The sequence below is a fragment of the Mixophyes fleayi genome, unplaced genomic scaffold (assembly GCF_038048845.1).
Source record: "Mixophyes fleayi isolate aMixFle1 unplaced genomic scaffold, aMixFle1.hap1 Scaffold_229, whole genome shotgun sequence".
NCBI lineage: Eukaryota > Metazoa > Chordata > Amphibia > Anura > Limnodynastidae > Mixophyes > Mixophyes fleayi.
In genome coordinates this window covers 7501-20000 of record NW_027446445.1, presented here as the reverse complement: position 1 = coordinate 20000, position 12500 = coordinate 7501, and the positions used below count along the sequence as shown (strand labels likewise).

The following is a 12500-nucleotide window of genomic DNA, read 5'->3' as shown; positions in this document are numbered from 1 at the left end:
GATACCAGGTGCTGTAGGCCCTTTTTTTTTTCTCTCTTGTTCCGACTTCCTTCAATGCTGGTTTTGAGATGTATAAGAGATGTAGGTCAATAGGAAATCAATACCTACAGCCACACCACCCTGAACAAGCCCAATCTCATCTGATCTTGGAAGCTAAGCAGGGCTGGGCCTGGTTAGTACTTGGATGGGAGACCACCTGGGAATACCAGGTGCTGTAGGCCTTTTTTTCTTCTCTCTTGTTCCGGCTTCCTTCAATGCTGGTTTCTAGATGTATAAGAGATGTAGGTCAATAAGAAAACAATACCTACAGCCACACCACCCTGAACAAGCCCAATCTCATCTGATCTTGGAAGCTAAGCAGGGACGGGCCTGGTTAGTACTTGGATGGGAGACCACCTGGGAATACCAGGTTCTGTAGGCCTTTTTTTCTTCTCTCTTGTTCCGGCTTCCTTCAATGCTGGTTTCTAGATGTATAAGAGATGTAGGTCAATAGGGAAACAATACCTACAGCCACACCACCCTGAACAAGCCCAATCTCGTCTGATCTTGGAAGCTAAGCAGGGACGGGCCTGGTTAGTACTTGGATGGGAGACCACCTGGGAATACCAGGTGCTGTGGCCTTTTTTTTTCTCTCTTGTTCCGGCTTCCTTCAATGCTGGTTTTTAGATGTATAAGAGATGTAGGTCAATAGGAAACCAATACATACAGCCACACCACCCTGAACAAGCCTGATCTTGGAAGCTAAGCAGAGCCGGGGTTGGTTAGTACTTGGATGCGAGACCACCTGGGAATACCAGGTGCTGTAGGCCCTTTTTTTTTTCTCTCTTGTTCCGACTTCCTTCAATGCTGGTTTTGAGATGTATAAGAGATGTAGGTCAATAGGAAACCATTACCTACAGCCACACCACCCTGAACAAGCCCAATCTCGTCTGATCTTGGAAGCTAAGCATGGCTGGGCCTGGTTAGTACTTGGATGGGAGACCACCTGGAAATACCAGGTGCTGTAGGCTTTTTTTTTTCTCTCTTGTTACGCCTCCTTCAATGCTGGTTTTGATATGTATAAGAGATGTAGGTCAATAGGAAACCAATACCTACTGCCACACCACCCTGAACAAGCCCAATCTCGTCTGATCTTGAAAGCTAAGCAGGTCCGGGCCTGGTTAGTACTTTTTTTTTTCTCTCTTGTTCCGGCTTCCTTCAATGCTTGTTTTTAGATGTATAAGAGATGTAGGTCAATAGGAAAACAATACCTACAGCCACACCACCCTGAACAAGCCCAATCTCGTCTGATCTTGGAAGCTAAGCAGGGCTGGGCCTGGTTAGTACTTGGATGGGAGACCACCTGGAAATACCAGGTGCTGTAGGCTTTTTTTTTTCTCTCTTGTTCCGGCCTCCTTCAATGCTGGTTTTGAAATGTATAAGAGATGTAGGTCAATACGAAAAAAATACCTACAGCCACACCACCCTGAACAAGCCCAATCTCATCTGATCTTGGAAGCTAAGCAGAGCCAGGCCTGGTTAGTACTTGGATGGGAGACCACCTGGGAATACCAGGTGCTGTAGGCCTTTTTTTTTCTCTCTTGTTCCGGCTTCCATCAATGCTGGTTTTGAGATTATAAGAGATGTAGGTCAATACAAAACCAATACCTACAGCTACACATCTCTGAACAATCCCAATCTCGTTTGATCTTGGAAGCTAAGCAGAGCCGGGCCTGGTTAGTACTTGCATGGGAGACCACCTGGGAATACCAGGTGCTGTAGGCCTTTTTTTCTTCTCTCTTGTTCCGGCTTCCTTCAATGCTGGTTTCTAGATGTATAAGAGATGTAGGTCAATAAGAAAACAATACCTACAGCCACACCACCCTGAACAAGCCCAATCTCATCTGATCTTCAAAGCTAAGCAGGGCCGGGCCTGGTTAGTACTTGGATGGGAGACCACCTGGGAATACCAGGTGCTGTAGGCCTTTTTTTTCTCTCTTGTTCCGGCTTCCTTCAATGCTGGTTTTGAGATTATAAGAGATGTAGGTCAATACAAAACCAATACCTACAGCTACACATCTCTGAACAATCCCAATCTCGTTTGATCTTGGAAGCTAAGCAGGGCCGGACCTGGTTAGTACTTTGATGGGAGACCACCTGGGAATACCAGGTGCTGTAGGCCTTTTTTTTTTCTCTCTTGTTCCGGCTTCCTTCAATGCTGGTTTTGAGATGTATAAGAGATGTAGGTCAATAGGAAACCAATACCTACAGCCACACCACCCTGGACAAGCCCAATCTCATCTGATCTTGGAAGCAAAGCAGGGCCAGGCCTGGTTAGTACTTGGATGGGAGACCACCTGGGAATACCAGGTGCTGTAGGCCTTTTTTTTTTCTCTCTTGTTCCGGCCTCCTTCAATGCTGGTTTTGAGATGTATAAGAGATGTAGGTCAATAGGAAACCAATACCTACAGCCACGCCACCCTGAACAAGCCCAATCTCATCTGATCTTGGAAGCTAAGCAGAGCCAGGCCTGGTTAGTACTTGGATGGGAGACCACCTGGGAATACCAGGTGCTGTAGGCCTTTTTTTCTTCTCTCTTGTTCCGGCTTCCTTCAATGCTGGTTTTTAGATGTATAAGAGATGTAGGTCAATATGAAAACAATACCTACAGCCACACCACCCTGAACAAGCCTAATCTCATCTGATCTTGGAAGCTAAGCAGGGCCGGGCCTGGTTAGTACTTGGATGGGAGACCACCTGGGAATACCAGGTGCTGTAGGCCTTTTTTTTTTCTCTCTTGTTCCGGCTTCCTTCAATGCTGGTGTTGAGATGTATAAGAGATGTAGGTCAATAGGAAACTAATGCCTACAGCCACTCCACCTTGAACAAGCACAATCTCGTCTGATCTTGAAAGATAAGCCGCGCCAGGCCTAGTTAGTACATGGATGGGAGACCACCTGGGAATGCCAGGTGCTGTAGGCCTTTTTTTTTTCTCTTTTGATCCGGCTTCCTTCAATGCTGGTTTTCAGATGTATAAGTGATGTAGGTCATTTGGAAACCAAATCCTACAGCCACAACACACTGAACAAGCCCAATCTCATCTGATCTTGGAAGCTAAGCAGAGCCGGGCCTGGTTAGTACTTGGATGCGAGACCACCTGGGAATACCAGGTGCTGTAGGCATTTTTTTTTTCTCTCTTGTTCCGACTTCCTTCAATGCTGGTTTTGAGATGTATAAGAGATGTAGGTCAATAGGGAACCAATACCTACAGCTACACCACCCTGAACAAGCCCAATCTCGTCTGATCTTGAAAGCTAAGCAGGTCCAGGCCTGGTTAGTACTTTTTTTTTTCTCTCTTGTTCTGGCTTTCTTCAATGCTGGTTTTGAGATGTATAAGTGATGTAGGTCATTAGGAAACCAATACCTACAGCCACACCACCCTGAACAAGCCCAATCTCGTCTGATCTTGGAAGCTAAACAGGGCCAGGCCTAGTTAGTACTTGGATGGGAGACCACCTGGGAATACCAGGTGCTGTAGGCTTTTTTTTTCTCTCTTGTTACGGCTTCCTTCAATGCGGGTTTTTAGATGTATAAGAGATGTAGGTCAATAGGAAAACAATACCTACAGCCGCACCACCCTGAACAAGCCCAATCTCCTCTGATCTTGGAAGCTAAGCAGGGACGGGCCTGGTTAGTACTTGGATGGGAGACCACCTGGGAATACCAGGTGCTGTAGGCCTTTTTTTTTCTCTCTTGTTCCGGCTTCCTTCAATGCTGGTTTTTAGATGTATAAGAGATGTAGGTCAATAGGAAAACAATACCTACAGCCACACCACCCTGAACAAGCCCAATCTCATCTGATCTTGAAAACTAAGCAGGTCCAGGCCTGGTTAGTACTTTTTTTTTTCTCTCTTGTTCTGGCTTCCTTCAATGCTGGTTTTAAAATGTATAAGTGATGTAGGTCATTAGAAAACCAATACCTACAGCCACACCACCCTGGACAAGCCCAATCTCATCTGATCTTGAAAGATAAGCCGCGCCAGGCCTAGTTAGTACATGGATGGGAGACCACCTGGGAATGCCAGGTGCTGTAGGCCTTTTTTTTCTTTTTTGATCCGGCTTCCTTCAATGCTGGTTTTCAGATGTATAAGTGATGTAGGTCATTAGGAAACCAAATCCTACAGCCACAACACCCTGAACAAGCCCAATCTCATCTGATCTTGGAAGCTAAGCAGAGCCGGGCCTGGTTAGTACTTGGATGCGAGACCACCTGGGAATACCAGGTGCTGTAGGCATTTTTTTTTTTCTCTCTTGTTCCGACTTCCTTTAATGCTGGTTTTGAGATGTATAAGAGATGTAGGTCAATAGGGAACCAATACCTACAGCCACACCACCCTGAACAAGCCCAATCTCGTCTGATCTTGAAAGCTAAGCAGGGCCGGGCCTGGTTAGTACTTTTTTTTTTTCTCTCTTGTTCTGGCTTCCTTAAATGCTGGTTTTGAGATGTATAAGTGATGTAGGTCATTAAGAAACCAATACCTACAGCCACACCACCCTGAACAAGCCCAATCTCGTCTGATCTTGGAAGCTACGCAGGGCCAGGCCTAGTTAGTACTTGGATGGGAGACCACCTGGGAATGCCAGGTGCTGTAGGCTTTTTTTTTTTCTCTCTTGTTCCGGCTTCCTTCAATGCGGGTTTTTAGATGTATAAGAGATGTAGGTCAATAGGAAAACATTACCTGCAGCCGCACCACCCTGAACAAGCCCAATCTCGTCTGATCTTGGAAGCTAAGCAGGGACGGGCCTGGTTAGTACTTGGATGGGAGACCACCTGGGAATACCAGGTGCTGTAGGCCTTTTTTTTTTCTCTCTTGTTCCGGCTTCCTTCAATGCTGGTTTTTAGATGTATAAGAGATGTAGGTCAATAGGAAACCAATACCTTCAGCCACACCACCCTGAACAAGCCCAATCTAGTCTGATCTTGGAAGCTAAGCAGAGCCGGGCCTGGTTAGTACTTGGATGCGAGACCACCTGGGAATACCAGGTGCTGTAGGCCCTTTTTTTTTCTCTCTTGTTCCGACTTCCTTCAATGCTGGTTTTGAGATGTATAAGAGATGTAGGTCAACAGGAAAACAATACCTACAGCCACACCACCCTGAACAAGCCCAATCTCATCTGATCTTGAAAGCTAAGCAGGTCCAGGCCGGGTTAGTACTTTTTTTTTTCTCTCTTGTTCTGGCTTCCTTCAATGCTGGTTTTAAAATGTATAAGTGATGTAGGTCATTAGAAAACCAATACCTACAGCCACACCACCCTGGACAAGCCCAATCTCATCTGATCTTGGAAGCTAAGCAGGGCCGGGCCTGGTTAGTACTTGGATGGGAGACCACCTGGGAATACCAGGTGCTGTAGGCCTTTTTTTTTTTCTCTCTTGTTCCGGCTTCCTTCAATGCTTGTTTTTAGATGCATAAGAGATGTAGGTCAATAGGAAAACAATACCTACAGCCACACCACCCTGAACAAGCCCAATCTTGTCTGATCTTGGAAGCTAAGCAGGGCTGGGCCTGGTTAGTACTTGGATGGGAGACCACCTGGAAATACCAGATGCTGTAGGCTTTTTTTTTCTCTCTTGTTCCGGCCTCCTTCAATGCTGGTTTTGAGATGTATAAGAGATGTAGGTCAATAGGAAACCAATACCTACAGCCACACCACCCTGAACAAGCCCAATCTCATCTGATCTTGAAAGCTAAGCAGGTCCAGGCCTGGTTAATACTTTTTTTTTTCTCTCTTGTTCTGGCTTCCTTCAATGCTGGTTTTAAAATGTATAAGTGATGTAGGTCATTAGGAAACCAATACCTACAACCACACCACCCTGGACATGCCCAATCTCATCTGATCTTGGAAGCTAAGCAGGGCTGGGCCTGGTTAGTACTTGGATGGGAGACCACCTGGGAATACCAGGTGCAGAAAGCCTTTTTTTTTTCTCTCTTGTTCCGGCTTCCTTCAATGCTTGTTTTTAGATGTATAAGAGATGTAGGTATATAGGAAAACAATACCTACAGCCACACCACCCTGAACAAGCCCAATCTCGTTTGATCTTGGAAGCTAAGCAGGGTCAGGCCTGGTTAGTACTTGGATGGGAGACCACCTGGGAATACCAGGTGCTGTAGGCTTTTTTTTTTCTCTCTTGTTCCGGCTTCCTTCAATGCTGGTTTTTAGATGTATAAGAGATGGAGGTCAATAGGAAACCAATATCTACAGTCACACCACCCTGAACAAGCCTGATCTTGGAAGCTAAGCAGAGCCAGGCCTGGTTAGTACTTGGATGCGAGACCACCTGGGGATACCAGGTGCTGTAGGCCCTTTTTTTTTTCTCTCTTTTTCCGACTTCCTTCAATGCTGGTTTTGAGATGTATAAGAGATGTAGGTCAATAGGAAACCAATACCTACAGCCACACCACCCTGAACAAGCCCAATCTCGTCTGATCTTGGAAGCTAAGCAGGGCTGGGCCTGGTTAGTACTTGGATGGGAGACCACCTGGAAATACCAGGTGCTGTAGGCTTTTTTTTTTCTCTCTTGTTCCGGCCTCCTTCAATGCTGGTTTTGAGATGTATAAGAGATGTAGGTCAATAGGAAACCAATACCTACAGCCACACCACCCTGAACAAGCCCAATCTCGTCTGATCTTGGAAGCTAAGCAGAGCCGGGCCTGGTTAGTACTTGGATGGGAGACCACCTGGGAATACCAGGTGCTGTAGGCCTTTTTTTCTTCTCTCTTGTTCCGGCTTCCTTCAATGCTGGTTTTGAGATTATAAGAGATGTAGGTCAATAGGAAACCAAAACCTACAGCTACACATCTCTAAACAAGCCCAATCTCGTCTGATCTTGGAAGCTACGCAGGGCCAGGCCTAGCTAGTACTTGGATGGGAGACCACCTGGGAATGCCAGGTGCTGTAGGCTTTTTTTTTTTCTCTCTTGTTCCGGCTTCCTTCAATGCGGGTTTTTAGATGTATAAGAGATGTAGGTCAATAGGAAAACATTACCTGCAGCCGCACCACCCTGAACAAGCCCAATCTCGCCTGATCTTGGAAGCTAAGCAGGGACGGGCCTGGTTAGTACTTGGATGGGAGACCACCTGGGAATACCAGGTGCTGTAGGCCTTTTTTTTTTCTCTCTTGTTCCGGCTTCCTTCAATGCTGGTTTTTAGATGTATAAGAGATGTAGGTCAATAGGAAACCAATACCTACAGCCACACCACCCTGAACAAGCCCAATCTAGTCTGATCTTGGAAGCTAAGCAGAGCCGGGCCTGGTTAGTACTTGGATGCGAGACCACCTGGGAATACCAGGTGCTGTAGGCCCTTTTTTTTTCTCTCTTGTTCCGACTTCCTTCAATGCTGGTTTTGAGATGTATAAGAGATGTAGGTCAACAGGAAAACAATACCTACAGCCACACCACCCTGAACAAGCCCAATCTCATCTGATCTTGAAAGCTAAGCAGGTCCAGGCCGGGTTAGTACTTTTTTTTTTCTCTCTTGTTCTGGCTTCCTTCAATGCTGGTTTTAAAATGTATAAGTGATGTAGGTCATTAGAAAACCAATACCTACAGCCACACCACCCTGGACAAGCCCAATCTCATCTGAACTTGGAAGCTAAGCAGGGCCGGGCCTGGTTAGTACTTGGATGGGAGACCACCTGGGAATACCAGGTGCTGTAGGCCTTTTTTTTTTTCTCTCTTGTTCCGGCTTCCTTCAATGCTTGTTTTTAGATGCATAAGAGATGTAGGTCAATAGGAAAACAATACCTACAGCCACACCACCCTGAACAAGCCCAATCTTGTCTGATCTTGGAAGCTAAGCAGGGCTGGGCCTGGTTAGTACTTGGATGGGAGACCACCTGGAAATACCAGAAGCTGTAGGCTTTTTTTTTCTCTCTTGTTCCGGCCTCCTTCAATGCTGGTTTTGAGATGTATAAGAGATGTAGGTCAATAGGAAACCAATACCTACAGCCACACCACCCTGAACAAGCCCAATCTCATCTGATCTTGAAAGCTAAGCAGGTCCAGGCCTGGTTAATACTTTTTTTTTTCTCTCTTGTTCTGGCTTCCTTCAATGCTGGTTTTAAAATGTATAAGTGATGTAGGTCATTAGGAAACCAATACCTACAGCCACACCACCCTGGACATGCCCAATCTCATCTGATCTTGGAAGCTAAGCAGGGCTGGGCCTGGTTAGTACTTGGATGGGAGACCACCTGGGAATACCAGGTGCAGAAAGCCTTTTTTTTTTCTCTCTTGTTCCGGCTTCCTTCAATGCTTGTTTTTAGATGTATAAGAGATGTAGGTATATAGGAAAACAATACCTACAGCCACACCACCCTGAACAAGCCCAATCTCGTTTGATCTTGGAAGCTAAGCAGGGTCAGGCCTGGTTAGTACTTGGATGGGAGACCACCTGGGAATACCAGGTGCTGTAGGCTTTTTTTTTTTCTCTCTTGTTCCGGCTTCCTTCAATGCTGGTTTTTAGATGTATAAGAGATGGAGGTCAATAGGAAACCAATATCTACAGTCACACCACCCTGAACAAGCCTGATCTTGGAAGCTAAGCAGAGCCAGGCCTGGTTAGTACTTGGATGCGAGACCACCTGGGGATACCAGGTGCTGTAGGCCTTTTTTATTTCTCTCTTGTTCCGGCTTCCTTTAAAGCTGGTTTTGAGATGTATAAGAGATGTAGGTCAATAGGAAACCAATACCTACAGCCACACCACCCTGAACAAGCCCAATCTCGTCTGATCTTGGAAGCTAAGCAGGGCTGGGCCTGGTTAGTACTTGGATGGGAGACCACCTGGAAATACCAGGTGCTGTAGGCATTTTTTTTTCTCTCTTGTTCCGGCCTCCTTCAATGCTGGTTTTGAGATGTATAAGAGATGTAGGTCAATAGGAAACCAATACCTACAGCCACACCACCCTGAACAAGCCCAATCTCGTCTGATCTTGGAAGCTAAGCAGAGCCAGGCCTGGTTAGTACTTGGATGGGAGACCACCTGGGAATACCAGGTGCTGTAGGCCTTTTTTTCTTCTCTCTTGTTCCGGCTTCCTTCAATGCTGGTTTTGAGATTATAAGAGATGTAGGTCAATAGGAAACCAAAACCTACAGCTACACATCTCTAAACAAGCCCAATCTCGTTTGATCTTGGAAGCTAAGCAGGGTCAGGCCTGGTTAGTACTTGGATGGGAGACCACCTGGGAATACCAGGTGCTGTAGGCTTTTTTTTTTTCTCTCTTGTTCCGGCTTCCTTCAATGCTGGTTTTTAGATGTAAAGGGATGGAGGTCAATAGGAAACCAATATCTACAGTCACACCACCCTGAACAAGCCTGATCTTGGAAGCTAAGCAGAGCCAGGCCTGGTTAGTACTTGGATGCGAGACCACCTGGGGATACCAGGTGCTGTAGGCCCTTTTTTTTTTCTCTCTTTTTCCGACTTCCTTCAATGCTGGTTTTGAGATGTATAAGAGATGTAGGTCAATAGGAAACCAATACCTACAGCCACACCACCCTGAACAAGCCCAATCTCGTCTGATCTTGGAAGCTAAGCAGGGCTGGGCCTGGTTAATACTTGGATGGGAGACCACCTGGAAATACCAGGTGCTGTAGGCTTTTATTTTTCTCTCTTGTTCCGGCCTCCTTCAATGCTGGTTTTGAGATGTATAAGAGATGTAGGTCAATAGGAAACCAATACCTACAGCCACACCACCCTGAACAAGCCCAATCTCGTCTGATCTTGGAAGCTAAGCAGAGCCAGGCCTGGTTAGTACTTGGATGGGAGACCACCTGGGAATACCAGGTGCTGTAGGCCTTTTTTTCTTCTCTCTTGTTCCGGCTTCCTTCAATGCTGGTTTCTAGATGTATAAGAGATGTAGGTCAATAGGAAAACAATACCTACAGCCACACCACCCTGAACAAGCCCAATCTCGTCTGATCTTGGAAGCTTAGCAGGGACAGGCCTGGTTAGTACTTGGATGGGAGACCACCTGGGAATACCAGGTACTGTAGGCCTTTTTTTCTTCTCTCTTGTTCCGGCTTCCTTCAATGCTGGTTTCTAGATGTATAAGAGATGTAGGTCAATAGGAAAACAATACCTACAGCCACACCACCCTGAACAAGCCCAATCTTGTCTGATCTTGGATGCTAAGCAGAGCCGGGCCTGGTAAGTACTTGGATGGGAGACCACCTGGGAATACCAGGTGCTGTAGGCCTTTTTTTCTTCTCTCTTGTTCCGGCTTCCTTCAATGCTGGTTTCTAGATGTATAAGAGATGTAGGTCAATAGGAAAACAATGCCTACAGCCACACCACCCTGAACAAGCCCAATCTCGTCTGATCTTGGAAGCTAAGCAGGGACGGGCCTGGTTAGTACTTGGATTGGAGACCACCTGGGAATACCAGGTGCTGTAGGCCTTTTTTTCTTCTCTCTTGTTCCGGCTTCCTTCAATGCTGGTTTCTAGATGTATAAGAGATGTAGGTCAATAGGAAAACAATACCTACAGCCACACCACCCTGAACAAGCCCAATCTCGTCTGATCTTGGAAGCTAAGCAGGGACGGGCCTGGTTAGTACTTGGATAGGAGACCACCTGGGAATACCAGGTGCTGTATGCCTTTTTTTTTTCTCTCTTGTTCCGGCTTCCTTCAATGCTGGTTTTGAGATAATAAGAGATGTAGGTCAATAAGAAGCCAAAACCTACAGCTACACATCTCTAAACAAGCCCAATCTCGTCTGATCTTGGAAGCTAAGCAGGGCCAGGCCTGGTTAGTACTTGGATGGGAGACCACCTGGGAATACCAGGTGCTGTAGGCTTTTTTTTTTTCTCTCTTGTTCCGGCTTCCTTCAATGCTGGTTTTTAGATGTATAAGAGATGTAGGTCAATAGGAAACCAATACATACAGCCACACCACCCTGAACAAGCCTGATCTTGGAAGCTAAGCAGAGCCGGGGTTGGTTAGTACTTGGATGGGAGACGACCTGGGAATACCAGGTGCTGTAGGCTTTTTTTTTTTCTCTCTTGTTCCGGCTTCCTTCAATGCTGGTTTTTAGATGTATAAGAGATGTAAGTCAATAGGAAATCAATACCTACAGCCACACCACCCTGAACAAGCCTGATCTTGGAAGCTAAGCAGAGCCAGGCCTGGTTAGTACTTGGATGCGAGACCACCTGGGGATACCAGGTGCTGTAGGCCCTTTTTTTTTTCTCTCTTGTTCCGACTTCCTTCAATGCTGGTTTTGAGATGTATAAGAGATGTAGGTCAATAGGAAACCAATACCTACAGCCACACAACCCTGAACAAGCCCAATCTCGTCTGATCTTGGAAGCTAAGCAGGGCTGGGCCTGGTTAGTACTTGGATGGGAGACCACCTGGAAATACCAGGTGCTGTAGGCTTTTTTTTTTCTCTCTTGTTCCGGCCTCCTTCAATGCTGGTTTTGAGATGTATAAGAGATGTAGGTCAATAGGAAACCAATACCTACAGCCACACCACCCTGAACAAGCCCAATCTCGTCTGATCTTGGAAGTTAAGCAGAGCCGGGCTTGGTTAGTACTTGGATGGGAGACCACCTGGGAATACCAGGTGCTGTAGGACTTTTTTTCTTCTCTCTTGTTCCGGCTTCCTTCAATGCTGGTTTCTAGATGTATAAGAGATGTAGGTCAATAGGAAAACAATACCTACAGCCACACCACCCTGAACAAGCCCAATCTCGTCTGATCTTGGAAGCTAAGCAGGGACGGGCCTGGTTAGTACTTGGATGGGAGACCACCTGGGAATACCAGGTGCTGTAAGCCTTTTTTTCTTCTCTCTTGTTCTGGCTTCCTTCAATGCTAGTTTCTAGATGTATAAGAGATGTAGGTCAATAGGAAAACAATACCTACAGCCACACCACCCTGAACAAGCCCAATCTCGTCTGATCTTGGAAGCTAAGCAGGGCTGGGCCTGGTTAGTACTTGGATGGGAGACCACCTGGGAATACCAGGTGCTGTAGGCCTTTTTTTTTTTCTCTCTTGTTCCGGCTTCCTTCAATGCTTGTTTTTAGATGTATAAGAGATGTAGGTCAATAGGAAAACAATACCTACAGCCACACCACCCTGAACAAGCCCAATCTCGTCTGATCTTGGAAGCTAAGCAGGGCTGGGCCTGGTTAGTACTTGGATGGGAGACCACCAGGAAATACCAGGTGCTGTAGGCTTTTTTTTTTCTCTCTTGTTCCGGCCTCCTTCAATGCTGGTTTTGAGATGTATAAGAGATGTAGGTCAATAGGAAACCAATACCTACAGCCACACCACCCTGAACAAGCCCAATCTCGTCTGATCTTGGAAGCTAAGCAGAGCCGGGACTGGTTAGTACTTGGATGGGAGACCACCTGGGAATACCAGGTGCTGTAGGCCTTCTTTTCTTCTCTCTTGTTCCGGCTTCCTTCAATGCTGGTTTTGAGATTATAAGAGATGTAGGTCAATAGGAAACCAAAACCTACA

The 12500-nt window shown here is 46.3% G+C and overlaps 21 non-coding genes and 30 pseudogenes across 21 annotated transcripts; all 51 read left to right on the top strand.

The window, feature by feature from the left end:
- Positions 1-102: 102 nt before the first annotated feature.
- On the top strand, positions 103-221 carry LOC142122282 (5S ribosomal RNA). The gene has a single exon (XR_012684178.1). It is a non-coding gene; the product is annotated as a 5S ribosomal RNA (ribosomal RNA).
- Positions 222-302: 81 nt separating this feature from the next.
- On the top strand, positions 303-421 carry LOC142122249 (5S ribosomal RNA). The gene has a single exon (XR_012684148.1). It is a non-coding gene; the product is annotated as a 5S ribosomal RNA (ribosomal RNA).
- An 81-nt stretch (positions 422-502) lies between these two features.
- Positions 503-621, top strand: LOC142122338 (5S ribosomal RNA; annotated as a pseudogene).
- A 270-nt stretch (positions 622-891) lies between these two features.
- Positions 892-1010, top strand: LOC142122331 (5S ribosomal RNA; annotated as a pseudogene).
- A 238-nt stretch (positions 1011-1248) lies between these two features.
- On the top strand, positions 1249-1367 carry LOC142122186 (5S ribosomal RNA). The gene has a single exon (XR_012684090.1). It is a non-coding gene; the product is annotated as a 5S ribosomal RNA (ribosomal RNA).
- An 80-nt stretch (positions 1368-1447) lies between these two features.
- Positions 1448-1566, top strand: LOC142122323 (5S ribosomal RNA). Its single transcript, XR_012684215.1, has one exon. It is a non-coding gene; the product is annotated as a 5S ribosomal RNA (ribosomal RNA).
- Positions 1567-1645: 79 nt separating this feature from the next.
- Positions 1646-1764, top strand: LOC142122506 (5S ribosomal RNA; annotated as a pseudogene).
- Positions 1765-1845: 81 nt separating this feature from the next.
- Positions 1846-1964, top strand: LOC142122328 (5S ribosomal RNA). The gene has a single exon (XR_012684220.1). It is a non-coding gene; the product is annotated as a 5S ribosomal RNA (ribosomal RNA).
- A 78-nt stretch (positions 1965-2042) lies between these two features.
- Positions 2043-2161, top strand: LOC142122550 (5S ribosomal RNA; annotated as a pseudogene).
- Positions 2162-2242: 81 nt separating this feature from the next.
- LOC142122292 (5S ribosomal RNA) lies at positions 2243-2361 on the top strand. Its single transcript, XR_012684187.1, has one exon. It is a non-coding gene; the product is annotated as a 5S ribosomal RNA (ribosomal RNA).
- An 81-nt stretch (positions 2362-2442) lies between these two features.
- On the top strand, positions 2443-2561 carry LOC142122427 (5S ribosomal RNA; annotated as a pseudogene).
- An 81-nt stretch (positions 2562-2642) lies between these two features.
- On the top strand, positions 2643-2761 carry LOC142122617 (5S ribosomal RNA). Its single transcript, XR_012684252.1, has one exon. It is a non-coding gene; the product is annotated as a 5S ribosomal RNA (ribosomal RNA).
- An 81-nt stretch (positions 2762-2842) lies between these two features.
- Positions 2843-2961, top strand: LOC142122153 (5S ribosomal RNA; annotated as a pseudogene).
- An 81-nt stretch (positions 2962-3042) lies between these two features.
- On the top strand, positions 3043-3161 carry LOC142122580 (5S ribosomal RNA; annotated as a pseudogene).
- A 240-nt stretch (positions 3162-3401) lies between these two features.
- LOC142122450 (5S ribosomal RNA) lies at positions 3402-3520 on the top strand (annotated as a pseudogene).
- Positions 3521-3599: 79 nt separating this feature from the next.
- On the top strand, positions 3600-3718 carry LOC142122305 (5S ribosomal RNA). Its single transcript, XR_012684199.1, has one exon. It is a non-coding gene; the product is annotated as a 5S ribosomal RNA (ribosomal RNA).
- A 239-nt stretch (positions 3719-3957) lies between these two features.
- Positions 3958-4076, top strand: LOC142122709 (5S ribosomal RNA; annotated as a pseudogene).
- A 79-nt stretch (positions 4077-4155) lies between these two features.
- Positions 4156-4274, top strand: LOC142122582 (5S ribosomal RNA; annotated as a pseudogene).
- A 242-nt stretch (positions 4275-4516) lies between these two features.
- Positions 4517-4635, top strand: LOC142122579 (5S ribosomal RNA; annotated as a pseudogene).
- Positions 4636-4716: 81 nt separating this feature from the next.
- LOC142122291 (5S ribosomal RNA) lies at positions 4717-4835 on the top strand. Its single transcript, XR_012684186.1, has one exon. It is a non-coding gene; the product is annotated as a 5S ribosomal RNA (ribosomal RNA).
- An 81-nt stretch (positions 4836-4916) lies between these two features.
- LOC142122625 (5S ribosomal RNA) lies at positions 4917-5035 on the top strand (annotated as a pseudogene).
- Positions 5036-5275: 240 nt separating this feature from the next.
- LOC142122191 (5S ribosomal RNA) lies at positions 5276-5394 on the top strand. The gene has a single exon (XR_012684094.1). It is a non-coding gene; the product is annotated as a 5S ribosomal RNA (ribosomal RNA).
- Positions 5395-5476: 82 nt separating this feature from the next.
- LOC142122492 (5S ribosomal RNA) lies at positions 5477-5595 on the top strand (annotated as a pseudogene).
- Positions 5596-5833: 238 nt separating this feature from the next.
- On the top strand, positions 5834-5952 carry LOC142122467 (5S ribosomal RNA; annotated as a pseudogene).
- An 81-nt stretch (positions 5953-6033) lies between these two features.
- Positions 6034-6152, top strand: LOC142122272 (5S ribosomal RNA). The gene has a single exon (XR_012684169.1). It is a non-coding gene; the product is annotated as a 5S ribosomal RNA (ribosomal RNA).
- Positions 6153-6423: 271 nt separating this feature from the next.
- On the top strand, positions 6424-6542 carry LOC142122185 (5S ribosomal RNA). Its single transcript, XR_012684089.1, has one exon. It is a non-coding gene; the product is annotated as a 5S ribosomal RNA (ribosomal RNA).
- Positions 6543-6622: 80 nt separating this feature from the next.
- LOC142122209 (5S ribosomal RNA) lies at positions 6623-6741 on the top strand. Its single transcript, XR_012684111.1, has one exon. It is a non-coding gene; the product is annotated as a 5S ribosomal RNA (ribosomal RNA).
- An 80-nt stretch (positions 6742-6821) lies between these two features.
- Positions 6822-6940, top strand: LOC142122130 (5S ribosomal RNA; annotated as a pseudogene).
- An 81-nt stretch (positions 6941-7021) lies between these two features.
- LOC142122424 (5S ribosomal RNA) lies at positions 7022-7140 on the top strand (annotated as a pseudogene).
- Positions 7141-7221: 81 nt separating this feature from the next.
- LOC142122564 (5S ribosomal RNA) lies at positions 7222-7340 on the top strand (annotated as a pseudogene).
- A 240-nt stretch (positions 7341-7580) lies between these two features.
- Positions 7581-7699, top strand: LOC142122126 (5S ribosomal RNA). Its single transcript, XR_012684066.1, has one exon. It is a non-coding gene; the product is annotated as a 5S ribosomal RNA (ribosomal RNA).
- Positions 7700-7781: 82 nt separating this feature from the next.
- On the top strand, positions 7782-7900 carry LOC142122572 (5S ribosomal RNA; annotated as a pseudogene).
- A 238-nt stretch (positions 7901-8138) lies between these two features.
- On the top strand, positions 8139-8257 carry LOC142122350 (5S ribosomal RNA; annotated as a pseudogene).
- An 81-nt stretch (positions 8258-8338) lies between these two features.
- LOC142122271 (5S ribosomal RNA) lies at positions 8339-8457 on the top strand. Its single transcript, XR_012684168.1, has one exon. It is a non-coding gene; the product is annotated as a 5S ribosomal RNA (ribosomal RNA).
- A 271-nt stretch (positions 8458-8728) lies between these two features.
- Positions 8729-8847, top strand: LOC142122241 (5S ribosomal RNA). The gene has a single exon (XR_012684141.1). It is a non-coding gene; the product is annotated as a 5S ribosomal RNA (ribosomal RNA).
- Positions 8848-8927: 80 nt separating this feature from the next.
- LOC142122363 (5S ribosomal RNA) lies at positions 8928-9046 on the top strand (annotated as a pseudogene).
- Positions 9047-9126: 80 nt separating this feature from the next.
- Positions 9127-9245, top strand: LOC142122544 (5S ribosomal RNA; annotated as a pseudogene).
- Positions 9246-9516: 271 nt separating this feature from the next.
- Positions 9517-9635, top strand: LOC142122333 (5S ribosomal RNA; annotated as a pseudogene).
- An 80-nt stretch (positions 9636-9715) lies between these two features.
- LOC142122362 (5S ribosomal RNA) lies at positions 9716-9834 on the top strand (annotated as a pseudogene).
- An 81-nt stretch (positions 9835-9915) lies between these two features.
- On the top strand, positions 9916-10034 carry LOC142122504 (5S ribosomal RNA; annotated as a pseudogene).
- Positions 10035-10115: 81 nt separating this feature from the next.
- Positions 10116-10234, top strand: LOC142122496 (5S ribosomal RNA; annotated as a pseudogene).
- Positions 10235-10315: 81 nt separating this feature from the next.
- Positions 10316-10434, top strand: LOC142122240 (5S ribosomal RNA). The gene has a single exon (XR_012684140.1). It is a non-coding gene; the product is annotated as a 5S ribosomal RNA (ribosomal RNA).
- An 81-nt stretch (positions 10435-10515) lies between these two features.
- On the top strand, positions 10516-10634 carry LOC142122356 (5S ribosomal RNA; annotated as a pseudogene).
- Positions 10635-10714: 80 nt separating this feature from the next.
- LOC142122538 (5S ribosomal RNA) lies at positions 10715-10833 on the top strand (annotated as a pseudogene).
- Positions 10834-11295: 462 nt separating this feature from the next.
- Positions 11296-11414, top strand: LOC142122408 (5S ribosomal RNA; annotated as a pseudogene).
- Positions 11415-11494: 80 nt separating this feature from the next.
- On the top strand, positions 11495-11613 carry LOC142122280 (5S ribosomal RNA). Its single transcript, XR_012684176.1, has one exon. It is a non-coding gene; the product is annotated as a 5S ribosomal RNA (ribosomal RNA).
- An 81-nt stretch (positions 11614-11694) lies between these two features.
- LOC142122247 (5S ribosomal RNA) lies at positions 11695-11813 on the top strand. Its single transcript, XR_012684146.1, has one exon. It is a non-coding gene; the product is annotated as a 5S ribosomal RNA (ribosomal RNA).
- Positions 11814-11894: 81 nt separating this feature from the next.
- On the top strand, positions 11895-12013 carry LOC142122215 (5S ribosomal RNA). The gene has a single exon (XR_012684116.1). It is a non-coding gene; the product is annotated as a 5S ribosomal RNA (ribosomal RNA).
- Positions 12014-12095: 82 nt separating this feature from the next.
- On the top strand, positions 12096-12214 carry LOC142122293 (5S ribosomal RNA). The gene has a single exon (XR_012684188.1). It is a non-coding gene; the product is annotated as a 5S ribosomal RNA (ribosomal RNA).
- Positions 12215-12294: 80 nt separating this feature from the next.
- Positions 12295-12413, top strand: LOC142122437 (5S ribosomal RNA; annotated as a pseudogene).
- An 80-nt stretch (positions 12414-12493) lies between these two features.
- LOC142122635 (5S ribosomal RNA) overlaps positions 12494-12500 on the top strand; it is a 119-nt pseudogene continuing 112 nt past the window's right edge.